At 46.1% G+C, this 12,303-nt stretch overlaps 1 long non-coding RNA gene across 1 annotated transcript; it reads right to left on the bottom strand.

Moving 5' to 3' along the window:
* Positions 1-1,378: 1,378 nt before the first annotated feature.
* Positions 1,379-10,639, bottom strand: LOC121277630. Its single transcript, XR_005942953.1, has 3 exons — positions 10,035-10,639; positions 6,674-6,729; positions 1,379-1,534 (listed from the first exon to the last, which is right to left on the bottom strand). It is a non-coding gene; the product is annotated as an uncharacterized LOC121277630 (long non-coding RNA).
* Between the last annotated feature and the right edge of the window lie 1,664 nt (positions 10,640-12,303).

The raw sequence follows: 12,303 nt of genomic DNA on the forward strand, positions 1-12,303 counted from the left end.
TGAGCCACCCATCAATCACCTTTCCCGCTGCCCAATGTCGGGAACCTAATTTCAATGCATTTGCATCTCATCATCTTGACTGCTTGCTGGTATCACCCCTGCGCCTCCCCATGCCCCATATCAAATTTACCACCCATGTCGGTGGGAAAACACGCCGGCCCAGAACACGTCTTAACAAGTGTGACGCGTAGAAGTCGGGACCTACCATTAGGGCCTTGCTCACATCGCGGACATCCGAGGAGCAGAAGGTGCTCGAGCTCTACAGCTGCCAGGCCCTGGAGGAATATGTGCGTCGCATGGTGGGTGGATTCTCATGGCCATGGCTCTGCCGCCAAGCAGCTCACCAAACGTTGGAGGTCTCTGTTGTTGTCAGGGGTCTGCTTCGGGACATTACTGTCTTGACCATGGGCTGCTACAGATGATCAGCGGTGGTGAGGGTGGGCAGTGGGTGCAGTGAGGAAGGTCTAGCTGTGAGTGGAGAGGAGAGGAAGGTGTACCAGAGTGGGGGGGGGGGGGGGGGTGGCGGAGTGATGAGGTTGGGAAGGTGGGAAGGTGGGAACAAAGCTGTCAGGAAGAGGTGAGTCGGGGGGTGGTGGGGGGAGGGGTGGGGGTGGGGTTGGTGACAAAGACGTTGGGGGAGGGGGTGAGGTTGGGAGGGGGGAAGGGAGTACGGGGGGGAGGAGGGAGTAAAAGGTGGAGGAGGGTGTAAGGGTGGAGAAGGTAGTAAGGTGAGGGGATGTCCAGGTGAACATGCAAGGGAGGGGTCTATAGAGTCAATGACAGACTCCTGGGGACCGAACTGAAGGTGGGCGTGGTAGGAGGGAATGGTGAGTATGAGAGGGGGCACAGGGAGGCAGAAAGGTGGGAGGGTGAAGATGCGACGGTAGAGGTGGTAGGGACAGCAAGAGTGGTTGTTGGGGACTCAGGGACAGACATGGACCCTGGGGGTGGGAAGGAGGAGGTCAGGGAAGTCTATGGTGGATGGGGGTGGGATTCTGGGGAAGATAAGGGGCGTGGACATTCACCTGGAGATCCTGGAAAGAAAAGGGTTCTGGCTGGAAGGTCATTATGGGGTGCGGTGGTGGGGGGGGGGGGGGGGGGGGGGGGGGGGGGGGGTGGTGTGGAAGGTGATATCGGGGGCGTCAACAGTGATAGGGGAAAGGACATGGGTGACTGGAGGAGGGGAAAGAGCGAGGGAGCTGAAAAGAAACTTAAGGACTACCATTGCTGTCGAAATCAAAAGTGGGCGGAGCCTCACGTTGGACGGGCACAGGTGCTGCATGGGAGTGTAATCAGTGGGTGGGCGGAGATACAGGTCAAATCAGATGGACAACTGAGAGAGAACCCCAGCAGGCAGCACTGAAAATGCTCAGGACATTGGAGATGAGTGTGATGGAGGAAGGCTCTGTGTATGTGGGAGAGTGCTTACACGTGGCTCCAAAAGGCCACACACACACTTCTCCCACCTGAATCACTCGTAGTCTGGCTGCGTGCAGCTGAACTGGTAGTGAGGCAGGGGCTGGACTTGCGGAGCCTTTAAATGAAGTGAAAGACAACATTACACATTATTTAGTGAAAGCGAAAATATTTTCACATTATAAATTGACAAAATACGTTCACCCATGCAACCACTTGTAATCAGAAATTCTTCACTTTTCTAGACCTATCACTTCCTCTCGGTGCTGCCCTGACATTCACAGGAAGGGTGGAGACAGCCTGTGCAATGGTTGGCCCTGTTGCCTCTGATGACTTTGCGCCTGTCCTCTGGAGGGCCGAGGCCTTGGGGACCCTGGCTTGCTTTGGCTGTCCTCCTGCGGGCCAGCTGCTTTTTCTGCGGTGACAGAGGGCGAGATTGAGGGTGTCACAGGCAAAGGGAGCTTGGGGGGAGCGTATAGCCTCTGAGGCTCCTGTGTGTATGAACCAGGGGTGTCCAGCTGCTCCTCCTCCTCCGTTCAAGTGACCAAAGGCCCCGCCCTGAGTCCTTGAAGGGAAGGATCACCTGGAGGAATGTCAAGGTGCCCCATTTCCCTCTCATGTTGCCACTGCAGGAAGCTGTGATGGAGTGCAAGTCTGTGCGCATCTCCACGCTCTGCTGGATAAGGGTCTCCATGGCATCCGCCATCCTTCCCATGGAGACTTCCATGAGCACACATGTGGGCACCACTTCATCAGAGAGCGGGCGGACACACTCCTCTGACTCATTGCCACTCTGTTGAGGGCTTCCAACAGCTCTGCGTGAGGTTCCCCTGCCTTCTGCTGACTCCCCAGGATGAGCTGAAAGGCCAAATCCAGAGGTTCATCTTCTGACTCGGACCTCACAGATGCCTCTTCCCCAGAAGTCCTCCGAATGCCGGGGAGCTCAGCTAAACCTGCCTACTCCTGCTGCGGATACACGTCCATGTAGTGATCACCAAGGATTGTGAACCCGAGGCTGCTCCAGATCTAGGTCCCACTGAGGTGTGTGTCTCTGCGCTGGTGCAGGGTGTAGGTAAGTGCTGTGCTGGGTCTTCCAGGCTGCTTATTGGACAAGGTGTCCTCTTGGCTGGATGTGAGGATGTGGATGGAGTTGAGGGACTGGCTGGCCAATGCTGTCGCTTGGTAGGAGCTCCCTGTGACCCAAAGTAGAGATGATTAGTGCATGGCAGCAGAGTCAAAATCAAGAGACAGAGCATTTATAGTTGTGTTGAGAGAGGGATGATGTGGTGAAGGGTCCTCACATGGGTGCCGCCACCAACCTCACCATCGTCACAGGCAGGGTCCACGTCCTCACCAGTCAGCGCAATGGCACTCGCCTCAAAATGAGTCAGGGGTCTAATGGTCTGGGACCTCTCCCTGCTGCTGTGAGCTAGCTTCTCCTGCATGAAAACAGATGGAGAGAGTGTGAGCAGGACACATGGCACTGCGAGGAATGTTTTTGTGGTGAGCGGAGATATGGGCGGGGTGAGGTTGTGAGCTCCGGAGGATATGAGCATGATGGAGATGTGAGGGTGTGTGTGAGAGTTAATGGTGTTGTCCCTTGAGGTGTAAGATCCATGTGGATGTGTGATGGGTTTGTTAGAATGTGAGTTGAGAGCAATGAGAAGAGTTCCTGGTGGAACGGATGACCCCATTCATCCTCTTCCCAACTGGATGACTATCCTCTTTCTCAGGGTGTTGGTGCTGACCACTTCTGCCTCCCATACAGGGTTGGTGACCTTGCTTGCTGGTCTTTGCCCAGAATGGGGGTGGACGGCTTTGTGGTGGTCCTCCACCGTGTCCAGTAGGTGCTTGAGGGAGGCATCACTAAATCTGGGGGCAGCACGTTGGCAGCCATCAGTTCCCAGCAGCTTCCTATCCCTTGAAGAATGCTATCTCCAATTACTGAAGGCCTGAGGTGACGGTGGGGCAGGCAAATCAAAGACGTGTTTCCTGGGAATGCATAATTAATGAAGCGGGAATGGGATAACACAGTGGCAAAAGCTGCCATTGCAGCCGGTGAGTAAAATGTCCTTTTTCTAGCCTGATATCACACTTGGTGCAAATCTGGGACGATTCTGCCCAATGACTGCTGCCAGTACGCACAACAGACAGATCATGACAATCAGCATGCAACACTGATGTGGCACTAACACTGCTATTTTTGTAAAACAAAAACACAATTACCTGGAAAAACTCAGCAGGTCTGGCAGCATCGGCGGAGAAGAAAAGAGTTGACGTTTCGAGTCCTCATGACCCTTCAGCAGAACTGAGTAATATTAGGAGAGGGGTGAAATGTAAGCTGGTTTAAGGTGGGGGGGGGGTAGGGGGAGAGAAGTGGGGGTGGGAGAGGTGGGGGTGTTGTAGGGACAAGCAAGCAGTGATAGGAGCAGATAATCAAAAGATGTCACAGACAAAAGAACAAAGAGGTGTTGAAGGTGGTGATATGATCTAAAGGAATGTGCTAATTAAGAATGGATGGCAGGACACACAAGGTACAGCTCTAGCGGGGGTGGGGTGGAAAGACTAACAGGGCATAAAAGGTATAAATTTAAAAATAATGGAAATAGGTGGGAAAAGAAAAATTTTATGAATTATTGGAAAGAAACAAAAGGAAGGGGGAAGAAATGGAAAGGGGGTGGGGATGGAGGAGGGAGTTCAAGATCTAAAGTTGTTGAATTCAATATTCTGTCCAGAAGGCTGTAAAGTGCCTAGTCGGAAGATGAGGTGCTGTTCCTCCACTTTGCGTTGGACTTCACTGGAACAATGCAGCAAGCCAAGGACAGACAAGTGGGCAAGAGAGCAGGGTGGAGTGTTAAAATGGCAAGCGACAGGGAGGTTTGGGTCTTTCTTGCGGACAGACCGCAGGTGTTCTGCAAAGTGGTCACTCAGTTTACGTTTTGTCTCTCCAATGTAGAGGAGACTGCATTGGGAGCAACGAATGCAGTAGACTAAGTTAGGGGAAATGCAAGTGAAATGCTGTTTCACTTGAAAGGAGTGTTTGGGCCCTTGGACGGTGAGAAGAGAGGAAGTGAAGGGGCAGGTGTTGCATCTTTTGTGTGGGCATGGGGAGGTGCCATAGGTGAGGGTTGAGGAGTAGGGGGTGATGGAGGAGTGGACCAGGGTATCCTGGAGGGAACGATCCCTACGGAATGCCAATAGGGGGGGTGAAGGGAAGATCTGTTTGGTGGTGGCATCATGCTGGAGTTGGCTGAAATGGCGGAGGATGATCCTTTGAATGCAGAGGCTGGTGGGGTGATAAATGAAGACAAGTGGGACCCTATCATGTTTCTGGGAGGGAGGAGAAGGTGGGAGATGGGCTGGACACGGTTGAGGGCCCTGTCAACGAATGTGGGTGGAAAACCTCGGTTAAGGAAGAAAGAGGACATATCAGAGGAACTGTTTTAGAAGGTAGCATCATCAGAACAGATGTGACGGAGTCGAAGGAACTGAGAGAATGGGATGGAGTCCTTATAGGAAGCGGGATGTGAGGAGCTGTAGTCGAGGGAGCTATGGGAGTCGGTAGGCTTGTAATTGATATTGGTGGACAGTCTGTCACCAGAAATTGAGACAGAGAGGTCAAGGAAGGGAAGAGAAGTGTCAGAGATGGACCATGTGAAAATAATGGAGGGGTGGAGATTGGAAGTCTCCTCTACATTGGAGAGACCAAACATAAACTGGGTGACCTCTTTGCAGAACACCTGCGGTCTGTCCGCAAGAAAGACCCAATCCTCCTTGTCGCTTGCCATTTTAACACTCCACCCTGCTCTCTTGCCCACATGTCTGTCCTTGGCTTGCTGCATTGTTCCAGTGAAGCCCAACACAAACTGGAGGAACAGCACCTCATCTTCCGACTAGGCACTTTACAGCCTTCCGGACTGAATATTGAATTCAACAACTTTAGATCTTGAACTCCCTCCTCCATCCCCATCCCCTTTCTGTTTCTTCCCCCTTCCTTTTGTTTTTTTCCAATAATTTATATAGATTTTTCTTTTCCCACCTATTTCCATTATTTTTAAATTTATACATTTTATGCCCTGTTAGTCTTTCCACTCCATCCCCACTAGAGCTGTACCTTTAGTGCCCTGCCATCCATTCTTAATTAGCACATTCGTTTAGATAATATCACCACCTTCAACACCTCTTTGTTCTTTTGTCTGTGACATCTTTTGATTATCTGCTCCTATCACTGCTTGCTTGTCCCTACAACCACACCACCCCCCCACCCCACTTCTCTCCCCCCGCCACCGCCCCCCCCCCCCCCCACCTTAAACCATCTTATATTTCTCTCCTTTCCTAACATTACTCAGTTCTGCTGAAGGGTCATGAGGACTCGAAACGTCAACTCTTTTCTTCTCCGCCGATGCTGCCAGACCTGCTGAGTTTTTCCAGGTAATTGTGTTTTTGTTTTGGATTTCCAGCATCCGCAGTTTTTTTGTTTTTGTCTCTGCTATTTTTGAGCTGTTAGCTCTAGCTGTAGCCCTCTCTTAACATTCCACAGCTGAAAATGGCATTTAGGGTCTTCCACCAGCACTATTCAAATGGATCATCAACTTATAAATTAGTTTCTGGATTATTTCTTCTGGCTGTTTCTGCAATTCTATGCATTTTTGATGTTTACCATACTTGTTTAAAGTTTTAGTAGTCTACAGGGACTGACCTGGCTGGTGCTGAAGTACTTTGTTGATGGCTTAAGGCTTATGCAGGAACCAGGTGCTTCCAGATATGTGTGGTCTAGGAGGCTTCCCTCATGGAATTGAGCATGACTGGGAAAATGAGCAGAGCCCTTGCAGAGAGGAAAAGCTCCAAGCAGGATTGGAAAGCTTGGATAAGGGCTCCTTAGGGAGCTATTCACTTACCTAACTTCCAGCAACAACCAAATGCTTGAGTTGTCTTTGCTTCAAAAAGAGGCGGAGGCTCAAGCCTGCCAACTGTTGTAACCACGACTGCAATCTCAAACTGAGGCAAAAGCAACATGCCTATGGCTGTCAAGATATCTGTAAAACTTAATTTTTATGCACCTGGTTCCTGCCAGGCTGCTGCTGGAGATATAAGAATATGTAGCCCGCCCTGAGCAGTGATCTGTGCTAACCTTTCCTCCTGCCCTAATTCCTGCACAATATTTCACTCTGGGCAGATTCCTCCACTATCCTAGCATTAAAATGCATGCAGTTGCTGCTGGCTGCAAGTGTGAGACTGCATGATGGTGCCCCTTCACCTTCAATGCTTTCTTCCTCTTTCTTCAGTGGCTGGGAAGGTTCTGGCTCTTTTCATCTGAAATGAAAAGGGACAAAGGGTTGGGTTAAGGAGAGAGGTAAAAACAAGGAGTCTGTGCTTCTATCACCACCTGCAGCTCGTAAGTCAGAAGATATTATGGGATGAGGGAAAAGTAGAATGAGAAAAGGAGGATTAAGTGTTTTGGCAACTTATCATCGATCACTCCAGCCCACCAGTTGCTCTGGTTTCAGTGATGCCTATTCCCATGATGGCAAGTATGGTTCCTCCATGGGTGTAACCTTTTTTTCTATTAGTTCACGGGATGTGGGTGTCACTGGTTAGGCCAGCATTTAATGCCCATTCCTATTTGCCCTTGAGAAGGCGGTGGTGAGCTACCTTCTTGAACCGCTGCGGTCCATATTGTGTAGGTACACCCATAGTGCTGTTAGGGAGGGTGTTCTGGGATTTTGACCCAGTGACAGTGAAGGAATGGCGATATATTTCCAAGTCAGGGTGGTGAGTGACTTGGAGGGGAACTTCATTCCATGCATCTGCTATCCTTGTCCTTCTAGGTGCTAGAGGTCATGGGTTTGGAAGATTCTGTTGAAGGAGTGTCAATGAGTTGCTGCAGTGCAACTTGTGGATGGTACACATAGCTGTTATCATGAGTTGGTGGTAGAGGAAGTGAATTTTTAAGATGATGGTTGGGGTGCTAGTCAAATGGGCTGCTTTGTCCTGAATGTTGTCGAGCTTCTTCAGTGTTGTTGGAGCTACACTCATCCAGGCAAGTGGACAGTATTCCATCACTCCTGACTTGTGCCTTGTAGCTGGTGACAGGCTTTGGGGAGTCAGGAGGTGAGTTACTCTCCACAGAATTCCCAACCTCTGACTTGTTCTTATAGCCAGTGTTTATATGGCTGGTCCAGTTCAGTCTCTGATCAATGATAACCCTCAGAACATTGATGGTGGGGCATTCAGTGAAGGTAATGCCATTGAATGTCAAGGGGAGATGGTTAGATTCTCTCTTCTTGGAGATGGTCATTGCCTGGCAATTGTGTGGCATGGAAGTTGCTTGCAACTTATCAGCCATAGCCTGAATATTGTCCAGGTCTTGCTGCATATGAACACAAACTGCTTCAGTATCTAAGGACTCATGGATGGTGCTGAACATTGTGCAATCTTCTGTGAATATCCTCACTTCTGACCTTATGATGGAAGGAAGGTCATTGCTGAAGCAGCTGAAGATGGTTGGGCCAAGGACATTATCCTGGGAAATTTCTGCAGCGATGTCCTGGAATTGAGATTTAAGGCCAGTGGCGACATACTTCACAATGTATAGCTGTGGAGCCATAGGAAAATCTTGATGTTGTATACATTAAAAATGGTAACATCAAGATAGCCATAGCTTCCACTGGCTCATTTCACAGGGTAGCAAAGTTAAGAACTTTCCAAAAAGATTCAGGCAGGGTGTTTGATCCAATGGGCTGCAGAAAATAAAGTAACATTCAAGTGATCACTAGTATTGCTGCTAAACACACATACTTAGTATGGGTCATTTAAGCCAGTTGGATTTCACCTTGGATGGAGGGGTGATAGTGAATTTGACTGAAGGCGGATTCTTCACTCAAACTGATGAGAAAAAAAACAATATACTGCAGGAACAGGAGGTTCTGAATGCAAAATGTATTGGATTTGCAAAGCTATTGGCTACAAGAAACTGAATCATTACATTTCTGCCCTTAGCACAGAGCAAACCCTTCTGTTCCTGCAGAATACCATTTTTCCCTCATCAATCTAAATGCAGTATCAGCTTTCAGTCAAATTCACTATCACGCCACCATTCAAGGGTAAAATCCAACAGACTAACATGGCAATGACTTATAACAGTGACCAGAATAGGATAGAATTCTACATTCAGTTTGAGTGGAAAAAGAATGAATCACCAATCAAGGGCCAGGGTTTTCCTGCCCCACCAGCTGCCGGAATCTTCCAGTCCCGCCAGAAGTCAATGGACTTTTGGCTGGCCCGCTGCATCCCGCTCGGTGCATCCCACCACAGTGGGTGGGAAAATCCCGGCCTAGGTTTTAAATTTAAGCAGAGCTGATTTCGGATGGGGTGAAGCAGAAATTCACACCACAATTGACTAGGCAGAACAGTATCGGATAAAGCTATAAATGAACAGGGATGGGTTTTCAGAAGGAAATATTCGATAAAATACAAGAACTTTACATACCCATAAAGGCTAGGTGAGCTTCTTAAGTAAAAAACAACCTCGGTTGACAAGTGAGAAATAAAATTCATATAAAGCTAAAAGAAAGCTTGTGGACTGGGAAAAATATAAACTACAAAGGGATACAAGGAAAGCAGTAAAGAGACACAAAAAGGAAATATGAGAAAAAGGTGACGAGGGATGTTATTAACAAGACTAAAGTTTTTTACAAATAGAAAGAGGATGGCTAAGAGTAATATGGGCTCTTTAATGGTGGACACAGATGATACTGTAACTGGAAATCAGACAATGGCAGAACTAAAGTAGATTGGAACTTGTCAGTCAACCTTTGATGCCTCGAAAAGTCCTTCCAAAAACGAAAGTCAACTTATACTCCAAGCGTAAAATGTGAACAGCCAGTGTTAGTGTAGGTGGTCGCGATTTTGTAACATGAAAAAATAATAACACCCGTAATTCAAATTAAACCAATGTGATACATTTTATTGAATTAATTAATTAAAGGACACCTTTAACCATAGGGAGACAGTGGCACAGTGGTAATATCGCAGGACCAGAAAGCCAGAGGTCAAGGTTAATGCTCTGGAGACATGGGGTCAAACCCCACTGTGACAACTGGTGGAATTTAAATTCAATTAATAACCTGGAATTGAAAAGCTAGTCTCAGTAATAGTGACCAAGAACCAATTGACAATTATAAGATCCCATCTGGTTCACTAATAACCTTCAGGGAACCAAATCTGGCCTACATGTGACTTCAGACCCACAGCAATGGCCTCTGAAATGGTGTGGCAAGCCACTTGATTCAAGGGCAATTAGGAATGGGCAACAAATGTTGGCCTTGTTAGTGATGCCCAAATCCCATCAAATAATTATAACATTGTTGTGGATGGTAAATGCTGAGCTGCTGAAATTCCAAAGGAAAACTTGAAACAGCTGCCAAAATGGTTTTTGCAATTAGTATTGTATGAGGAGCAGTTCTAAACTCAAGAAATGATGTCCCCAACTACTTGTGATGATTTTATAATAAACATTTATTTCAAAAAATAAAGAAAAAAACAAATAAAACACAATTACACTTGAACATGCAAATGGCATCACACAGTAAACAGTACTTGAAAACAGTTCCACAAACCTTGACTTAACTATTCTCAGAGCTTCCCCTTTTCTGTTCAGCAACTATCCTTATAGGTCTTAGAATCTATACAAGTCCAGTCATTTTTACCAAACAAGTGCTTTTTCCTTAGGGTGTCCTCTGAGGCTGGCAGCAGCTGTTTCTTTCAGTCTGGTCTTGTTCACACTGTCTTCTGGGAGTTCTGACCAGCTACCCTGCTGTCTTCTGGGAGATCTAAGCAGCCACCCTCTCACATAGGCTTCAGTATTTCCTTAAATGCATTCCTTCCCTTTGACCTCTCTGTTATCTCAACCAATCTCTTCAGAAATGCTTTCTTCCCAGAATTGATTAAATTGTTCTTTACTTTAGCTCTTAAGCTTGTGAAAACAAACTTATCCTATCTTTACCTCACTTCCTTACATCTTTTTTAAAATTTGCATATATCTCCCTTCAAACTAAACCAACTCAATTCAAATCTATTCCAGTTATTGCTTTATGTAAAAGTCTGATTGAAGTTCTCTTGGTTCATTAACATATCAAAACAACTTCTTACTGTTGACTTTAAATGCTAGCCGTCACTCTACCTCTTAAACCAATTACTGCCTGACTTCCGATACATAAGAAATATGACCGGGTTATTAATAGAAGAAAAATATTACAAATTCTTGTTTTCTTGCCAACATTTTAAAAACCGTCAAATTCATTGTCTTCAGCAACTGGTGTAAAGAGTTCATCAAATTCATTCTGAGTCATTTTGGCTATGGAATCATCGTAAGGATCTCACACTGGATCAGATTGGTGCTTTTGGTTTTAGGATCATCCTTCCAAAAGAAATCAGCTTCCTTTCCATCCATTGAATTAGATATTCCACATGATAACAGTTTGTACATTAATTGCATCTCGTGATTTGAGGATGGAACCAAGCAAAACATCAAGCGGGGCAGTGCACATATTTCCACTCTTAGTGAAGGAGTTTCTCCATTAACCATCCGCCTATTCCATTTGGTGCAAACACGAGTTTTGAATGGCTTGTTGAGACACAGGTCCAAAGATCGAAGAATGAACATTAAACCCTCTGGTATAATTGCAGTTCGGGTGTTATTTCTTAGTCGTCGTTTCTTGATCTTGTCAGTTATTTGGGATCTGAACATGGTAATGATATGGCAGGCGATATGTGCCAGGCAGATCAAATCCACAAGGGAAACTTGGCCATGCTATCACAACAGTTTAGCAATTTGTATTTATTAAGAGGTTTGTGCACTGAATTCAGAAGTAGTGAGTCCACTAACATCCTTCGTGACTTTAAAAATTAAATTAAAACATTTATTAACAAAAGAAAACAATTCAAACACATACATAAAATTACAGTTACTTGATATTATAACAAACCCCAAAATTCCTAATTAATCTGACTCCCAACTGCGCACTCCTTTTAAGGCAACAGTCCAAGATAGCTTTTAAATGTAAATAGGCAATCCAGTGAGGTTACCACAGCACCCACTCAACAGTGGGATGCCAAAGGCTTTTAATACAACCTTAGTTACTGGACACAGCAGACTTCTGAAAAAAGTGGCTAGAGGCTATTCCACAAGGCTGCTTTACACAGTGTACCTTTGAAGATGTTGCACCCACACATAACCTTCCATCCCCCTTTACATATGTTTTCTCTCTTTAATGTGTAAAATTCCATTGTTCTACGTGTCTTTGGAAATTTACTTTACTCATAATATAAAAATCTTTCATTTTGCCAAAATGGTCTGTACCTTTGGGAAAAATAAATATAATAACCTTGCCTTATTTATCTTGTTAGTTGTAAGCATTCTACCATCCCTTTGAAAATCAAACAATCCCATCACTTACCTAAAAATACAAATTCCATTCACACCTTACCCGTAGAACTCTCATCCTTGCTTGTCCACCTCCATTTCTAAAGTCTACTTTACACCTAACTTTTTTGATAATTTCAACCTTGCCGTCTATCTGACTCCAATTCAATTAAATCATTCACACAGACAGAACCATCCACCATTGTAGCCATGAGCCTACAATAATATTATGAAAAATATTATAGTTTTGTGACAACATGTCCCACACTAACATGATGCATTCTTTGCAAAAGCCACTGGAACACCTTGTCGATCCACAACTTAAACCCATCCTCATTCATCCAACCATGTCATGGCATTGCGCAAAATCTCCCACAAGGAACTTGATTTTCGGCATTGTTTTACATTTGAAAATTACTGTAGGCCTTTAACTTTGTTCCGTCAGTCATGCAGGTTAGCACCAG

This window comes from Carcharodon carcharias, chromosome 5, assembly GCF_017639515.1.
Source record: "Carcharodon carcharias isolate sCarCar2 chromosome 5, sCarCar2.pri, whole genome shotgun sequence".
In the NCBI taxonomy this organism is placed as follows: domain Eukaryota; kingdom Metazoa; phylum Chordata; class Chondrichthyes; order Lamniformes; family Lamnidae; genus Carcharodon; species Carcharodon carcharias.